General features: G+C 43.0%; 1 long non-coding RNA gene across 1 annotated transcript in view; it reads left to right on the top strand.

The window, feature by feature from the left end:
- LOC117502163 overlaps positions 1-5,379 on the top strand; it is a 26,652-nt gene extending 21,273 nt beyond the window's left edge. Inside the window, exon 3 of the long non-coding RNA XR_004558202.1 lies at positions 5,242-5,379. This is a non-coding gene — a long non-coding RNA (uncharacterized LOC117502163). The remainder of the gene's footprint in view (positions 1-5,241) is intronic.
- Positions 5,380-7,501: the final 2,122 nt, after the last annotated feature.

Below are 7,501 nucleotides of genomic sequence, written 5' to 3'. Positions count from 1 at the left end.
CCTGCTTATCGGGTTTCCCTTTATTTTATTTTATCTGAGATCTGACCGCCACAGCAGATTTTCTGCTGCATTATGAGGCAGATATGTGTTTTGTCTGCAGAGGTCAGAGGTGAGGCACTGAGACGGAGACAGAGGCCCCTCACACGTACTCTGTGCTAGACAGACAAGGCATCAATCAAAGTGAAAGAGAAACATCTGCAAACACCAAATCCCCTCAGAGCATGTGTGTGTGTGTGGGGGGGGGCAGGTACGTGAACTTTACTAGATGTTACTTACATGAATCTTTAAGAAATACAAACTTTATGGTAAATCGGGTCTCAAAACCCACCTTCTGTTCCCGATAATGAGACCTGAATAATCAAGTAGGGGATCACCTGTTGGGATGAAATACAATGGGACCTTGTGTGGCCGCTACAACACCCATGAAGGTCCAACAGGAACCCTGAACACAAGACAGCTAACGGGGTCTGGTGAAACGAGAAGTCTTCTGCAGGGCTTCAGGTGGAGGAGATGATGGCTTGTGACTCAGCCGTTGTGAAGGCTGCAGCAGGTCCTCAGACCCCGATCGTCTGGGATTTCCCAGCCATTGGAGCAGGTTGTCAAGAACCGTGTGTTTGTTGATGTGCAACGACATTCCCATGTTAAACAAATCCACACGCAGCTGTCTCTAGAATAATCCTGGATGCAGATTTTTCTAGGCTGCACTGAACACACACATCTTTTGCTGATCAACAAAGAGTGAGAGGGGTAGCATTGTGAATCTAGAACCTCTTACGTCTCTCCAGCCACTGTAGCAGCAAATGTGCATTTTTGTCTACAGACCCATGGAAGGTTTTTAAAGATGGAGGTCAGTTTCTCCAACACCAACTGCACCAACTCACCATCAAAATCTGGATTCAAGAAGAAGTACACACAGCCCCCAGAGACTCAGTGATTTTCACCATCAACAAGCAGAATGGATTCAAGTGTGATGATGGAAACATCGTGGAATCTCCTTTGCTGTCCACCATAGGAAAGGGTCTTGAAGGGATTGCCAACAACAGCCTGAGACCACTAAATCTTCCTTCTTGAAACCAAGAGTAGCTTCTGACCATCAAGACGAACAACAGATATGATCTTCACTGTCCACCAATTGTAAGAAAAAGTGTAGAGAGCAACACCAACTGTTGTACCCCACCTTCACTGACTTGACAAAGGTGTTGGACAGTGTGCCACGCCCATTTCTGTGTAAGCTCCTGAGCAAAATGGGCTGTCCAGAGAAATGCTCAAGATCCGGAGGCTTCTCCACGATGACATGTCTGCCACAGTGCTGATAAATGGCACAAAAACTGAAGCCCTCAGTGTTCAATCAGGACAGCAGGGTTGTGTCATTGGCCCTTTGCTTTTCATTATCTTTGTGACCAAACTCCTTCACCTGATCAAGACAAAGTGTCACCATTAATTGATATAGTGTACAGAATGGATGGAAAGCTCTTCCTGCATTTAGATGCATGGGCAGGTCCTGGAGAACGTGACCTATGTTCTATACCTGAGCAGCCATGTTTCCTCAAATGTCAACATCGATGATGAGATCCACATTGATTCAAGTGTCCAGGAAGTCCCTTCAGTCAGCTTTGCACCGGTATTTTCAACAACAGAGATCTTCGACGTGACACAAAAATCCTTGTCTACAAAGCCATCGTCATGCCAACCCTGCTGTATGGATCTAACATGTGGACCACCTACCACAGCCAACTGAACACCCTCGAGCAATTCCAACAATGATGCCTGAAGAGTGTCCTCCACCTCAGGTGGGAAGACTACCATACCAACATCAGTGTCCTGGCTGAAGACAAGCTAAAGAGCAAAATGTGTGTCTTCATCAAGAACCAGGTTCCGCAGGTGGGTCATGTCATTAGGATGGATGACAGCTGACTAACCAAGCAGATCTTCTACTATCTGTTGGGCAAAGGAAAATGGTCAAGAGGAGGGCAGAAGAAACACTACAAGAACCTCCTGAAGCACAACCTTAAGCACCACTCCATTGACTGAAAGACCTCCAGAGGAACTGAGCCAGCTGGCGATCAATGTTCCACAACTGAGAGGAAGTCGTCAAAAAAAAAATGCAGATAAACAACACAGAGAAGAAGAGAGAGAGAAAGATCCTGTCCAACAGAAGCTTCCTGCAGACATCACTTACCCCATCTGTCAGAAACAGTGCACATCAAGATGGGGCCTGTTGAATCATCTCCAAGTCCACCATCCCTTCCAGGATTCAGCCAAGAAACCATCTACAACAACACCAAGGGAGCTTTTTTGGTTTTGCACCAGTCAGAGCTTCATGGTGGAATAGAGCAGAGAAGGATTTTCATTCAGGAAAATAGAGCAGATCTATTTAACCTTTATTTAACCGGGTTACTCCCACTGAGATCAAGATCTCTTTTACAAGGGAGACCTGGACAATTGTAAACTTTCCAGTTCACCTAACCTGCATGTCTTTAAATGTGGGAGGAAGCTGGAGCACCCGGAGGAAACCCACACAAACACGGGGAGAACATTCAAACTCCACACAGAAAGGACCACAGGTGGGAATCAAACCTATGACCTTCTTGCTGTGAGGCAACAGTGCTAACCACTAAGCCACTGTACTGCCCAATCTATGATGCTTAAGATCTATGCTGAAGTCTCCCTTTTTGCCAAACTGAAATTTCACATCTTAAGAAAAAATTTTCATTTTCATTCATTTTTGTAATTTTCACCTTTAAGGATACTTTCTTGAAATTACAAATGCCAATTTCGTGTTGTGAATGATGAGTATAAAACTTACAACTTAAAAAACAGTTCATTTTTGTTATTTCCACCCCTCATAATATCCTGCACACGTTAGCATCACGTCACGCACTCAGTAAATAAAGCAGGTCAATTTTCCTACTAAATACAGTTCATTCAGCTTTCAGACGGTAAAGACAACCTGAGAGTTTTACAGCCACAACTGTGAAAAGGAAATATCTGAATTTCAGATATTTGCGTTGCAGTAAAACATAAAAGATCTGTGTTTGACTCACATAGTTAATAAGTGTCCAGTCAGGAAAAAGGTCATGAAGCACAAACAGTCACTGACAGAAAAATCTGAGTTGGCGTGAAAACGTGTGAATGCTTCCAGGTTCCTGGAGGTTTTTCCTACTGTGTGTAAGATAAAGGATATAAGATAAAGAGACTCATTTGTAATGTCACTGTCATGCACGCTGCCAGTTTCCTGACACTGAAAGTGGGACCAAATGGTCCAAGCTGTCTGCAGCCATAAAACCGTCCACTGTGGACAGTGTGGCAGGTTTTTTTTCTTTTAAGAGTACAAGAACACACGTTTATGTTCTGTTCATTTCAGTGTTCACCAGTGTTTGGGGTTCTGTTGATGTCTAGTTTTGTCCTTTACATGGTTGTTTCATGTGGAATTCCTTGTCACTTTAAGTTATCTCCTGGTCCCCTGCCCTCATGCGTTCCTCACACCTGAATTATCTGAGTTGTATATAAGTCACACCACTTTGCTCCCTCACTGCCAGTCATTTGCGTTGTGTCTTGTCAGATTGTTTGCATCTCACCACTCTTATTGTACGTCACTGCCTGTCACTTACAAGTAGTAAGTTTGTCTCGCTGTCCCTTTTTCACAGTTGCTTTTTTGTTGTAGTATTTGCACCTTGTCAGTCTACTTTGGTTTTTGTCACTCGTAAGTATTTTTGTCACCTGTGATTTCCACTGTCTTGGACAATAAACACCCTCTCTTTGCACCCACCTATTGTGTCTTGTCTACCTGCATCTTGGGGTCCAATCCTGACTCTCCTGGGTGTAAACAACAGCATAATCCTTAATTTTTAAGACAGTGTGCCTCACAAATCCAGCAGTGTTGAGGTGAAGCCATAAACACTGTCTTGTACTTGCACTGAAAGCTGTGAATCAGCTTTAAAGGTTCTGTCCTGATAGGATGTGGAGCTTGAAGGTGCCTCATTGAATTGACACATCTGGCAATCTGACATATATGTTAATGCCGATCTGCGTATTCAACACATGGATGATTTCTGTAGTGGATTCTTATGTAACGAGCAACTATTTAAAAAGTGATGCTCTAGCTCCGTGATAGCATAAAATGTAGCAGCTGAAAATTTGTTCAAAGCAGAGAATAATTGTGCAGGAACCCATTACCAACTCAATTAAATGGACATGACTCATGAATCAGTTTAACCGAAGGAAGACATTCAAAAACGTGAATAAGATGACCCGTTGTGCTCTCACCCGTCTGTGTGGGCTTCACGAGCAGAATCGCTGATCATATGGACTTAATTTTGCTGTCAAAGTGTGTCCAAGATGTATGTTTGGATGAATGGAAAACTGAAGCATCACCATGGCAACGGCCAGGAACAATAAAATTCAATCACAACTCAGATCTTAGTAATTAGTGAGGCTGGGGAGCAATTTGGGCTTAAATAAAGCATAAAACCCCAAATCTGACAACGCTGAGACAGTAAGGAAAATGAAAAACAAAGTGCACTGATTTGTACATTTACTTTGATTTCTGTGTCACTGCAGACAGGAGGAACCCAACATATTTCATGTTATGTTTGGTCAACTTCATTTCAGTTGTTGTTTCTAGCAGGTGATGTCAGCTGGTGATTTCTAAGAAGGCTGAGTCGGGTCAGGTGAACTTGTTTAGTTCCCTGAAGATGTTTCACTCATCTAGAAAAGTTTCATCACTTCTAGTTGGGTTAGAGAGAGCTTGAAATATTTTATCCTCTGTGGGGCCACTGATGCCACAGAGATGTAATTTAAGTCATAAAGAGTCCCTGGAGATCACTTGAGTTCCAGTGTGAGTTGCTGTTGTTCTTGGTTTCCTTTCAGGAAAGGTGAGGATGATCTTTGAGTCTCTGTGGTATCAATGAAAGGATAGAACTTTAGGTGGGAGCCCCACCTCTGTCTTTTAACAAAGATGGCTACTTTGACCCTTCTTTCAAACCAACCATCTTTGGTGTCTAAAACATGGACGTTGTTATCAAGAGATTTACATATTTTTGTCTCTACACTAAAAAAAAAATGGCTCTTTGGATGAATTTAATTATGTGCAGGATTTCCATCTAATAAATATATGTAGCTCCAACTAATTTAAACTACATTATCTTGCTTGAATGTGTATTTGAGTTGGGTCTACATATATTTATTAGATGGAATCCAATCTAATGTCAGTTTTTTTTTTGAGTGTATCACACAAACGAGTCATTGGATGAACTCAATTCAGTTATGGGCAGGATTTCCATCTAATAAATATATGTTGTGCCAACTAAATTACATTAGCTTGCATGAGTGCAATTTACTGTATTTGAGTTGGGGCTACATATATTTATTATATGGAAATCCTGCTCATAACTGAATTGAGTTCATCCAATGCATCAGTTTTTTGAGTGTACAGTGCATCATATCATGAAACAGTCATGAAAGGGCAAACACCTAAATTGAACATTCATGATCTCCAACCCCTCAGATGGTACTGCATCAAAAACTCAGGAACTGTCATTCATCAATAGCTGCTATAACCACAAGGGCAAAGGATTATTTTGGGAAACCTTTGTCAAGCCCAGCAATGTTACAGTTAGAGTAACAAATCTTACTGTAAACTTTACTGTGTAAAAAGAAGCTTTATGCTAACATCAGCAAGAAACAGCGTAAACTTCTCTGGTCTCTGAGACATCTGGGGTTGGACAGTGTCACAGTGGAAATGTGTCCTGTCGCCAAACAAATCAGTACGAATCAAGGAATGGATGCCATGTGGTTGTGCAGTTTCCATACCGTCCCAATTTTTTTTCTGATTTGGAGTTAATAATAATAATAATAGATTATTGTGGTTTCCACACACACCAACACAGATGGTGTGTGTGTGTGTGTGTGTGTGTGTGTGTGTGTGTGTGTGTGTGTGTGTGTGTGTGTGTGTGTGTGTGTGTGTGTGTGTGTGTGTGTGTGTGTGTGTGTGTGTGTGTGTGTGTGTGTGTGATTTATGAGTGTTGAACATGACCAGAGCCCTCGCCACATGCCGGCGAGTGCGAGTAACTGTGTAGCATTGTGTGACATCTTTGTGGTGGATAGTGGTGATTTGGGGGAGGGGGGGGGGGTGCTCCACACACCTCTAAACGCCACAGAGACACCGTCTGTGCCAGAGGAGCTTAAGTGGATGGTGGGTTGATGATTGATTAGGAGCAGGAGTTTTTTTTTAAAGCATAACTTGACTTTTGGCGTTAGAATCTGTGTTATTTCTTGCAGAATGTTGTTCTTTTTATCCTCTGTTACATCACACTGTGGCCTCTGTGGTCAGTTCTGGGTCAGTTATCTATGGCTTCATGTCAGTTTTGGTCCCACCTTTTGGGTCTACAGACACATCTCACACGTGGCACTGTACCTCTCAAGCTATAGGTTTCAAGCTATACCCTGGAAACACATGAGAACAAACAAACCCAGAAATCCTGGATCCTTGTTTCCAGGATGTGTGTTTGCTATAAATGGAACTGGTTTCATGTAACTAAGCAGCTGTGGATCTGACTCCTGTATTTCATTAGGGGTTTTGTCTTTTGGTTTTGATTAAGGTTTACGAGGACAATGAGGCTGTAAAATGACAAAAATAGGATGAAACAAACAAAGAGACAGAGAAGAAAAACAGAGTGGCTCATCACGCCGCTATAACGACCGACATGTGCGAGCTGTTAGACTTTGGCTTCCTTGACAGGAAAAGTGTTGCTGGGGTTGATGAGGGTCGAAGGGCTGCAGAATGTTCACCACCAGAACAACTGTACCAGGACGGGCTCAGCGCGCACACACACACACACAAACCCAACACATGGCAGAGCCAAGTGAGGCCTCGATCAGTGCTGGAAGCCCCAAGCAGATGCTAGCAGAAGGTTTCAGGATCGACGGCCCGAGGAGACACTTCACAAAAGGGGTTCGGCATGAACCCACTGTGAATCATCCACAGCTCATAACTGCGACACAACAAAGGACCAAAGGCGTAATCATGAAACCTGCTAATTATCGTAACATCAGCCGTGACCTTTTCTGACAAACCTGCCTGAAGCAAAAGTGCCCTGAGCAGTTAATTACAATATCTTTTTATATCTCTGAACATTGAAACCCGTGCATGCCATGTTCAGAGATCAGAACCACACCTCTTCCACAACAAACTCACCGGTGTTGCAGTAACACTCGAAAGTGCCTGGAAGTCTCCACACTTCCCAGTGCTAACTTCAGCCGTGGGCTCATTTAACACTGTTATCTTGACACTTTTTTAGTGTTAGCTTTTACACCGTCAGTGTTAAACTAACTGTTAGCCGGACAGTCCGTCGTCTCATGGTAGCAGTCAGCCGTGGTCACATTTGGATTTCAAAGCCAAAATTCGCTGTAACAAAATCCTCATTATGTCAGATGAACCTGATCATCCTCATTGTCTGCTTCCAAAACACGACACCAACCTTATCCACCTTATTAGCTAGAT

The sequence above is a fragment of the Thalassophryne amazonica genome, chromosome 20 (assembly GCF_902500255.1).
Source record: "Thalassophryne amazonica chromosome 20, fThaAma1.1, whole genome shotgun sequence".
NCBI classification, from domain to species: Eukaryota; Metazoa; Chordata; class Actinopteri; order Batrachoidiformes; family Batrachoididae; genus Thalassophryne; species Thalassophryne amazonica.
This window is presented reverse-complemented; position numbering and strand designations above follow the sequence as displayed.